The 11,233-nt window shown below is 37.7% G+C and overlaps 1 non-coding gene and 1 pseudogene across 1 annotated transcript; one reads left to right on the top strand and one right to left on the bottom strand.

Annotated features, from left to right (window-relative positions):
• Positions 1-2,512: 2,512 nt before the first annotated feature.
• LOC148571046 (small nucleolar RNA R71) lies at positions 2,513-2,620 on the bottom strand. The gene has a single exon (XR_015908767.1). It is a non-coding gene; the product is annotated as a small nucleolar RNA R71 (small nucleolar RNA).
• Positions 2,621-10,228: 7,608 nt separating this feature from the next.
• On the top strand, positions 10,229-10,862 carry LOC148571045 (uncharacterized; annotated as a pseudogene).
• The last annotated feature ends 371 nt before the right edge of the window (positions 10,863-11,233 follow it).

Genomic DNA, 11,233 nt, shown 5'->3' with positions numbered 1-11,233 from the left:
GGCGTGCCACGCCTGGTTCCTCAAGTGGCACGCCCAAGTGACTTTTTGGAGCTGGCATGCCACGCCTTCGATACTAAGTGGCACGCCATAGTGATGGTTCCTCCTAGAGTGATGAGCTGGCGTGCCACGCCCCTTGGATCAAGTGGCACGCCCATAGTAGGTGATGGGTTAGGCGTGCCACACCCAACCTGGCGTGCCACGACCCTTTAGTGTCCTCCATTGTTGCTCTCTGGAACTTTGTACTAGCGTGCCATGCCCAGTTCCTGGCGTGCCACGCCCATGTGAATGCTTGAGACTTATCCTCTGGAATTTAGTACTAGCGTGCCACGCCCAGCTCCTGGCGTGCCACGCCAGTGCATTTTTTGTGGCATTTGCTCCAAGTGGCACCCCAGTTTCACACGCCCAGCTTCTTTGTTGCTTTCTTCCCATTTTTGATGTCTTTTTCACCTGAAATTCAGCACAACTCATCTCAAAGCAATGTACCATAATATTCATCAATTAATGCATGAATTGCAATGATCAATTGAGATTTATGCTCTTTTATGGTCCTCTTTATGCAAGAAAGAATGGTAGATGATGCAAGTCATCATTGAGTCAAACACCTATGACAGCAAGCAGAGCTGGTTTTTAGAGACGCGTTTGATTCAACGTTGGTCATTAAACGTGGACTCCAACGTGAGCAGCAGAATTGTGCAATTCAAACAGATCTCTTCTCAACAGCAAGGAAAACCAATTAGAGCAACTTCAACCCAATTCAATCAAGGCCAAAAGCCCAATTCAGAGATTGAAGATCAATGGAAGAAAGTGTATAAATAGCTTAGAATTTAAGTTAGAAAAAACTTTTGGAACTTTTTCTTTTTGGCTCATTTTTAATTTTCTGCAATTCTTTCAATTCGGGAATGTATCTTTCAATTCCATTTTCCATTTTGAGAGCTATGAACAATATTAGTTTTCATTCTTCTTCTTCTTTCTTTTCTCTTGATTTTACTAGAAAGCTTTCGTTCTTCATCCAATTGAATAGTTGTCTTAGGAAAGAAGCTATTCATAATTGGATCTCCTCTGAATCTTGGAAGAGGAATGAGGAGATCATGCTAGAAATGCTTTCTCACATTGGATTAGATTGGGGTTTGGATGGATATAATGACATGTAATCCTACCAATACTTTTATCTATGAATTTGTGTGGTATAATCAGTGACCAAATTTCATCTCTTCCCATGAGCACTTAAATCAAGGAATTGGGCAATTGTTCATGCTCAGAGAGATTAGATTACCAAGGAATTGGGATCTAATCACTTAAGATTACCAAGGAGATCAATAAATTCATTGATTGAGAAATTAATGGAATCTGATCTACCCATTCTTTTATATTCTTCTTCTTTAATTTCATGATAAACCCCCATTCCCATTTAATTTCTTGCAATTTAAGCTTCTGTCATTTAATTTCTTGCAATTTAAGTTTCCCGCCAATTTACATTCTGCAATCTCAACTCAATTTCAATTTAGCTCAACTAGAACAACTCTCCAATTAACGTTGATCAACCAACCAATCCCTGTGGAATTTGACCTCACTCTACAGTGAGTTTTTACTTGACGACAATCCGGTGCACTTGCCGGTAGAAAATTGTTGAGAGACAGTTTTCGGGTGAATCAAGTTTATGGCGTCGTTGCCGGGGATTGGTTTTGTATTGACAATTACTAAATTGGAGGATAACTAGATTGAGCACTTTTCTTTTCTTTTGATTTATGGAATTTTAATTTTAGTTGTTCATTTTCGTTTTCTGCAAATTTTAGTTATTTTTCTTTACTTTTTTATTTCCAGCAAGTTAACCTACTAACCATTTGATAAATTGCTCTAACCAAGCTAACTATACCATGTTTTAGTGGATCCTGCATTTGCTGTTTCTTGTACTTGTTCATTGTATGATAGGTAGGAGAAAGGAAACCTCAACCTCTTTTGACAGTGAACTGGAAAGAACCTTCCTGAGATTAAGGAGGGAAGCAAGAGGAAAGAGGGTTGTTGGTGCAAAAAAAGAGGAGGAAGACTTGGATATAACCATGGAGGATGATATGGAAAACCATCATGAAGGAGAGGTGAATAATCAGGCCAGAAGAGGTGCAGCCAACCCTGCTGGACAAGAGAGGAGAGTTCTGGGATCCTACATCAATCCAAACCCAGGAAACTGTGGTAGCAGCATTCAAAAGCCAACTATCCATGCTAATAATTTTGAATTGAAGCCTCAGCTCATAACCCTTGTGCAAAACAACTGTTCTTTTGGAGGAAGTGCCCAAGAGGACCCTAATGAGCATCTCACTACATTCCTAAGGATATGTGACACAGTTAAATCTAATGGTGTTCATCCTGACACCTATAGATTGCAACTTTGTTTCTATTTTCTTTGAGGGACGAAGCATCAAAATGGTTAGAATCATTTCCCAAGAAAAGCTTGACAACTTGGAAGGATGTAGTGAATAGATTCTTAGCAAGGTTCTACCCTCCACAAAAAGTAAACAGGCTAAGAACTGAAGTGCAGACATTCAGACAGCAGGATGGTGAGACTATTTATGAAGCCTGGGAGAGATTCAAAGATTTGACAAGGAAATGCCCCCCTGATATGTTTAATGAGTGGGTGCAACTTTATATCTTTTATGAAGGGCTGAATTACGAATCAAAGAAAGTTGTAGACCACTCATCTGGAGGATCCCTTAACAAGAAAAAGACGATTGAAGAAGCCATTGATGTTATAGAGACAGTGGCTGACAATGAGTATTTCTATGCCTCAGACAGAAGCAACAACAGGGGAGTCATGGAATTAAACCATATGGATGCAATCCGGCCCAGAATAAGATGATCAACAAGCAACTGGCTGAATTGACTAAGCAGATGGAGAAGAATAAGGCGGCAGCCATCCACACTCAACCATCACCTTAAGGAGAGTTGGACACAGAAAAAGGAGTTAACTGGGAGGAAGCTAATTACCTTGGAAATTCATCTAGGCAAGCTCATGATCCATATTCTAAAACCTATAACCCTGGTTGGAGGAACCACCCAAACTTTGGGTGGGAAAACTAACAAAACCAAGGCCAAGACCACAGACCCCATAATCCAAACTAGTATAACAATCCACTCACCAACACTCCAACCAAAGACCATACCAGACCACACAAAACACTTATTCACAGCCACCATACCAAAACCACAATAACCACCCACAGCACCCCAATTCCAACCAACTATCACCACATGATGATGACAGAATGTCCAAAATGGAAGCTATGCTTACAAATCTTTGCAAGGAGTCTGAAGACATGAAAAATTCAAGGAAGAAGTGAGAGGGAGTATAAAAAGCCAATGAGAGGTTATTAAGAATCTCAAATCTCAAGTAGGACATCTTTTACATCAGATTCCGAAGTCCACTGATAGTTTTCCAAGTGACACTGAGAAAAATCCAAGAGGGGAAATTAAGAAGGTGAGATGGGAAGAGTGTAAGGTAGTTACTCTTGCAAATAAAGAAATCCTGGAAGAAGATACCAGCAAGCCAACAGAGTACAACCAAGGAAGTTCCCAGGGTAACTTGGAGAAAAAAGAACAAGGAACTGGATCTGTATAGAGAAAAGAATCAACTAGGAAGGAAATGCTGAAACCTTATGTGCCAAGGGCACCATTTCCCCAGAGACTCAGGGGAGGTGAGAAAGAAAAGTCATATTCAAGATTCCTAGACATGTTTGCATCCCTCAGTGTCAACATCCCCTTCATCAAAACACTCCAACAGATGCCTACATACATCAAGTGCATGAAAGAGCTGCTGACCAAGAAAGGAACCTTAATGAACAAGGAATGTAGTGCCCTCATCAAGAAGGACGTACTCCTGAAGGGGAGCTTTCATATTCCCTGTACTATAGGAGAGACAAAAATTGGCAGAGGATTTTGTGATCTAGGAGCTAGCATAAATGTGATGCCTCTGTCTCTTATGAAGAAGTTGAAAATCAATGAGTTGAGATCCACGAATGTAATAATCTAATTGGCTGATAAAACTCAAAAGCAAGCCGAAGGAGTAGTCGAGAATGTATTGGTCAAAGTAGGAAATTACTTCCTTCCTACTGATTTTGTTGTCCTGGACATGGAAGAAAGCTACCTCTATCCCATTATTCTGGGGAGACCATTTCTAGCCACTGCTAGAGCACTCATAGATGTGGAACAATGAGAGTTAATCCTGAGAATACATGATGAACATCTCACCTTCCATGTTTTCAAACCTACATCTGAATCTGAGCTAGAACCTAAAGAGCCGAAGGATGATCACAGCAACATATGTATAGAGGAAAGCAACAGTGAATCAGAAGCAGAACCCCTGGAACCAACCTTGGTGAACAAGCAAGAACTTCAAGAGATACAGTAACCAAGAGAAATCAAGAAAGAACTGAAGCCACAAGAGTTAGGAAGAGCAGCTAATAAGGAACCCCCTAACACAAAAGTCACTGGAGCACTATTGGAAGAAGAGAAAAGAGTTGTGAAGAAATTACCAAGAGGATGGAGAAATAAGAAAATTCCTACAGAAGATTTTTTTCCTGTAAATAAGGTGATACCCGCCCACCATCCACCAATCTCAACATAGCTTCCTGTGACACTAGGGGTGTTCATAAAAAAACCAAAATGTGGTTAACCGGTTAAAAAATTATAACCACATTTTGGTTAACCAGTTTAATAAAATAATTTTAAAAACCATATCCATATTTTTTAGAATTGGTTAACCAAAACCAAATTAAAAAAAAACCGATTTTTAACAGGTTAACCAAAACCAAAACCAAATTAAAATCAAAACCTAATTTCAAAACCAAATTATATACTCTCTCTCTCTCTCCCCCCCTTTCTCTCTCCCTCCCTCTCCCCCTTCCTCTTTCTTTCTGTCTCTCTCTCCCTCTCTCTCTCTCTCTCTCTCTCTCTCTCTCTCTCTCCTTGCCCTCTTTCTCCCCTTCCATTCTCTCTCTTTCTCTCTCTCCTTCCCTTCCTCTCTCTAATCATCTCTCCCCTCCTATCTCTCTCTCCTCTCCTCTCATTCTCTCTCTCCCATATCTCTCTCATTTCTCCTCTCTTTTCCCTTATCTCTCTTCTCTCCTCTCCTTCCTCTCTCTCTCCTTTACCTCCCCTCTCTTTCTCTCTCTTTTTTTCTTTTCTCTCTTTCTCTCTCTCGCTCATCTCTCTTTCCTTTTCTTCTTTCTCTCTCTCCTCCTCTTCCTCTCTTTCGTTTCTCTCCTTCTCCTCTTTCTTTTCTTACTTTCTCTTTCAATCTCTATCCCTCTTCTATCTCTTTTCTCCTCTTCTCTCTAAAGTGAGAGAGAAGAGAGAGAGGAGACGAAGATAGAGGAGGAGAAAGAAAAAAAGGAGAGAGATAAGAAGAGAGAGAAAGAGGACAAAGAGGGAGAAAGAGAGAGGGAAGAGAGAGAGAGAGGATGGGAAGAGAGAAGGAGAGAGAGACAGAAAAAGAGAAGGAGAGAGGGAGATGAGAGGAGAGAGAAAGAGGGAGGGGGAGAGAGAGAGCATGGGGAGAGAGAGGGAGAGAAGGATAGAGAGAAAGAGAGGAAAGGGGGAGAAAGAGGGGAATGGGAGAGAGAGAGAGATAGATAGAGAGGAGGGTGAGAGAGAGAAAAGAAAGAGAGAAGGAGAGAGAAAAATGGGAGAGAGAAAAAGAGAGAGAGAAAAGAAAGAGAAGAGGAGAGAGAGAGAGGAAGAGAAAGATAGGGGAGGGGGAGAAAGAGGGGAAGGGGAGAAAGAGGGGAAGGGGAGAAAGAGAGAGAGAGAAGGAAGAGAGAAGAGGAGGGGGAGAGAAAAGGAGAGAGATGGAAAGAAGAAGATAAGAAAAAGTTACTCGTATCATTTAGAAAGAAAATTATTTATATTAGAAAATATTATTTATAGAAAATACTGAAAAGAGATAAGAAAAAAAAAGGAACGAAAGCAATGGAAGGAACTTAATTATTTACAAATGTTACTCGTATCATTTAAAAAGAAAAAAATTAGATAAAAAAAATTCAATAAAAAAAGTTTTAAAATTTTGGGTTTTTGTATGTAAAAATATTAATTTTTGTGTCAAAATCTATTTTTACATGTAAAAACAAATTTTACGGTATAAAAACCAATTTTTTAGTATAAAAACTGGTTTTTAGTACAAAAATCGGTTTTTTGGGTAAAAATTTGGGTTTTATATGTAAAAATATTAATTTTTGTGTAAAAATCTATTTTTATATGTAAAAACCAATTTTATGGTATAAAAACCAATTTTTTAGTATAAAAACCAATTTTTAGTACAAAAACCGGTTTTTTAGTACAAAAACCAGTTTTTTATATAAAAACTGATTATTTTTTAAAAACCGGTTTTTATTTTAATAACCAGTTAAAAATCGGTTTTGAATTTCACTAACCGGTTAATAACCGATTTCATCATGTAAAACCAATTTGGTTAATTAACCAATACTATATTTTTGGTTAACCAAAAAACTGGTTTGGTTTTTGGATTAACTAAACCATGAACACCCCTATGTGACACCATCTCAATTGCCTCAAGTCAACACAATCAACAGGATCCTCTCATTGGAACATGTAGAAATTCTTAAAGAATCAACTGGTGAAAGATTCACAGTGAAGGGAGAAGATTTGAGGCATTACAATCTGCCTTAACAGTAAACTGACCGTCAAGCTAGTGACGATAAAAGAGCGCTTGTTGGGAGGCAACCCAACCAAAGGTAGTTATCTTTCCCTAGTTAAATTCAATAAAAGAGTTAAGTAAATTCTCTATATTGCAAGGAGCTAAGTTTGGTGTTGCACACCAACGAAATTTAAGGGTGAATGTGTAATTCTAAGTTTGGTGTCCACCACGGATTTCAGTAAGAACACACTGCACCCTCAGTATAACTAGTTATTAGCTCCAAACAATCAGAGAAATTACTCAAACGTTGTTTGTTCTCTAGTTTCTAGTTTGTTATCTAGCTCATAGTTGCTTTCTAGTTCATAGTTTACTTTCTTAATAAAAGTACTTGATATTTTCTGCATATATTCAATCTGCTGCATTAGGCAAGGAACTAAGTTTGGTGTTCACACACCAACTTAAGTTCAGAAAATCACAAGCATACATGCATGCTAACCATCCCTCAAGTACTTGGGGAACAAGCAACTTCCAATAACTTTGCAGGAATTCAATCAATCTCTTGGAAGGAATACACACCATCAGCCAAGAAGAAAAAGAAGTACACAAAAACCAAAGATGGTGATGACAGATAGGAAGAAACTAGACTTCAAGAGGTTGTATTGTTGCTTAACTATTTCTACCTTGGAATGTGTAAATTGGAAGTTTGAATGTGCCCCTATTGATAGTTAATCATTTTGCATTCCGTTGTGTTTAATTTTGCAATAAGTGTACTATAGGTGTGTATGTTTTCACTTTCACTTGTTTAAATGCTTGTTTTGTCCCCTGAGTCTTTTCAATTTGAATAAAAGAAATGGTTGAATAGAAGTGGAATAGTTCCTTTTTGGCAAGGAAGTGAAATAACAGTAAGTGGTGGTATATATGTCTGATTGTGTAGTAGCTCACTTATAATGAATAAAAGGGTAGATTGTCCCTCTTTTAGTGTAAACTAGCATGCTGTCTATGAATCTTAGCAAATAAAAGTCCTTGGATGAAAGAAAAACAAATAAAAAGAAAGAAAAGAAAAGCCAAAAGTGGCAACAAAAACAGAAGAAAGCAAAGAATAAGGCTAGACACCAATAGCTTGGACCTTAAGACATATGCCTGTGGTGTCTTTGTACTAGGATCTGCTTGGATGATTAGGTTCTATGGAGTGCTTTAACACTTGGTAACTTGGGTTAACTAACCCGGAATTATCAACCAAAAATCCACTATCAAGAGCAACCTAGTTACAAGGCATTTAGTAACCCAAAGAGGTGCTGGGCAACAATGTCTTAAGAAGAATTGTGAGACAGGTGTCTATAGTGGATATGTGTTGAGTGCAAATAAGCTAAGAAGATGCTACAACATGACACTGAGCTGCTAGAATCAAAGAATAAGTTCATAGAAGAAGAATATAAAGAAAACCAATTACCAAGGATGAGTAAATAATAAGAGGTCATAGTAGTATGTTAGTTAATGCTTAAAGGAGACATTCTATTCCTAAGGATCAATAAGAAGTGAGCTGCAACATTTTCTGCATAAAATCTCATGAACTACTAATAATGACTTGCTGATATGAACAACACATTCTGTTTCATTCTTTCTTCTCAATAATTCAGTGCTTGCTTAGGGACAATAAGGCTCAAAATGCTCAAAATCAATAAGGCAACTCAACAAACATAAAATAAGCATCAAATATCAAATTCAACAACTAGGAACCCAAAATTGTAAACTATGTATATATTGACAAGAGAAATTGAAATAGATGAAAGTGTCACAAGTAATGTAATTAAAAGAGAAATTAAAGAAATACTTACAATGCAATTGCTAGAATCCAAAATCAAACTTGAAGTATAAAATTCTACAAACCCTAATTAAAATCCTAAGAGAGAATTACCTAATCTACACTACTCCTACTCCTACTATGTGTTTCTACCCTACAAGTGAGCTCTCTTTCATATGGCATGAAGTTCCCTTCATATAGCACTTGATTTCAGCCTCCAAGCCTTCAGAAATGGCCAAGAAAGCCCCAAAATTGCCCCCAGCGTGCTGCATTAATGAAGTCACGTGATTGCATCGACGCGTACGCGTGGATCACGCGTACGCGTCGCCAAACTTGCGCGCATGTGTGTACGCACGCATCACTGTGCGCACGCACGAAAGCTAAATCTTCCAAAACTTCATTTCTTCATGCTTCCTCCCTTTTTGCATGCTTTTCCATCATTTCTTCCATCCATATTAGCCTTGTAGACATGAGATTACTCATCAAACACATCAAGACACTCAATGAAATGAAAGTAGAATAAAATTGGTTAAATTCAGCACAAAATAGCATGTTTTCATAATTAAGCTCAATTTAGGGAGAAAACACAAAAGCATGCTATGATGGTGCTTAAGTGTAGGTTTGTAACATCCCGCATTTTTGAAAAATCTAAATATAAATAAATTGTGATTTTACCTTATTGAGTTTGAACTTTATAATTTTAGAAATTATTTTATTAGAAATAATTAAATAGATTCGGAGATAGTTTTATTTTGAATCAATTAATATTTTTAAGTAATTTTATTATAATAGAATATTTTGTATAATTTTAGTAATTGAAAAATAAGAAAGAATTGTATAATTTAATTCAAGTAACTTTTATTCTGAAAAGGTTATGATTTATTTTATTAATTTGATATCTTATTTTATAAATTAATCAATTAAGAGAAATTAAATTAGTTTTATTAATATTTAGAGTTAAGTTAATTAATATTTTTGTGTACATTCTTATAATTGGTTATTTTATATAATTTCAAATTAGAATTCAGTAATGAAGGTGTTATATAATTAAATTTAAGAAATTTCTATTATGAATAAATTATGATTTATTTTATTAGTTTGAACTCCTAGAAATTATTTTATTAGAAATGATTAGATTGATATTTATAAATACTTTAAGTTTAAGTCAATTAATATTTATGTACAATTTATATTATAGTAAATTATTTTATAAATTGAAATTAAAGTTTCGGAGATAGAAAAATAATAGAGATTTGTATGATTTAATCTAGAAAATTGATATTTAAATTTAAATTGTACTTTACAAAATATAATTAACTTGTTCATTTTATAATTTAAATTAGAAATAATTGATTGAACTTAGCAATATGTTGATAAATAATGTTCCTAAATATTTTTAATAGAGTATATTTGATTCTAAAATTACTCTACTATTCAATTTTATCAAAATATCTATTCATATGTATCCATATTCTTTTATAAAATCCTAATTTCTAACCCTAATTCCCAAATCAAACTCAGAAACCCTAATTTCCCAAATTGAAAACCCTAAGTTCCTAATCAGAAACCCTAACCTACCCACTTTCTTCTCCCTTTAGCCGCACCATACCCCCTTTTCTTCCTAAACCTAATGTAGAAACGGAAACAGAGAGCCAAGAGAGAGGGAAGAGCTGCTGCCGCGCCACCATGACCGCCGGACTGCCGCCGCAAGGAGCCCGTGCTACCATCGTCGTCATCCTCGTGAACTGCAGCGTCGCCGTTCAACCTCGTCCCGCCGCGTCTCCATGGTCGCCGTTGCTGCGAGCTCGCCACCATCGAGAAGCTGCCGTCGCGTCTTGTCCCGCCGTCACCACCGTTGCCCTGGAGCTCGCCCGCCGTCGTCGTTGAGGGGCCAGCAGAGAGAGAGAACAAGCGCGGGTCAGGGTCGCCACCAAGGAGAGGAGCTATGCTCCACGCCGCCGTTGCCACCAGCCCACAACCACCACTGCGAGGGTTCCGTCGCCGTCATTCTAGTGTCGCCGTTCGTGCCCTTCGTAGCCGTCGCCGTCGCCGAGCCGTTGCATCGCCGGACATCATCGCTGGAGGACCGAATGGAGAAGCTAGCTAGTTCTGCTTCTGCCTCTGGTTTCTGGAATCTGAGAAGACGCAATCGCCGCTGCTGGAACTGTTATTGTTGGCGTGGCCCTGTTCTGGCTCTACTCTGAATTGTTACTGCTGCTGTTTGGCTGATGCTGAAGCTTTCCACCACCACTGGAGCTGCCCGGAAACCCTGTTGTTGCTGCTCCGATAATTTATTGTAAGCTATCTGTAGTTCCAATTTTATTGAACTCATTTCCATTTCCGACTCCATTGAATTTGAACTCTATTTTGTTGCCACCGTGGTTACTACTGCGAGAGTGAAGAATGAATCGGAAATAATGCTGCCGCCGTTGATCGGAGATGCCAAACTGTTGCTGCTATTACTTTGAGATGATATGGCTGCTATTAAGGTTGTTGTTCATGAGTGCAGCATTCCCAATTTCTATGGATTTCGACACTTTGAGGTAGGGGATTTAAAATGATTTTAATTTAGGAATGCCTACAAGGTTTATTGAATAACTGCAAATAGATTTAATATCTGTGAGTAATTGATTGACTATGTGAATATTGAATTGTGGCTGAAATTGTGATTGGAATGGTTGAGATTGTTATTTGGAATTGTTGATTAGTGATATTCATTGATTATGTGGATTGGGAATTGCTTGATGACTAATTGTTGAGAATTTCTGAATTTTAATGGGTTATGTTGG

The sequence above is a fragment of the Arachis ipaensis genome, chromosome B3 (assembly GCF_059453495.1).
Source record: "Arachis ipaensis isolate K30076 ecotype BB chromosome B3, ASM5945349v1, whole genome shotgun sequence".
Taxonomy (NCBI): Eukaryota; Viridiplantae; Streptophyta; class Magnoliopsida; order Fabales; family Fabaceae; genus Arachis; species Arachis ipaensis.
This window is presented reverse-complemented; position numbering and strand designations above follow the sequence as displayed.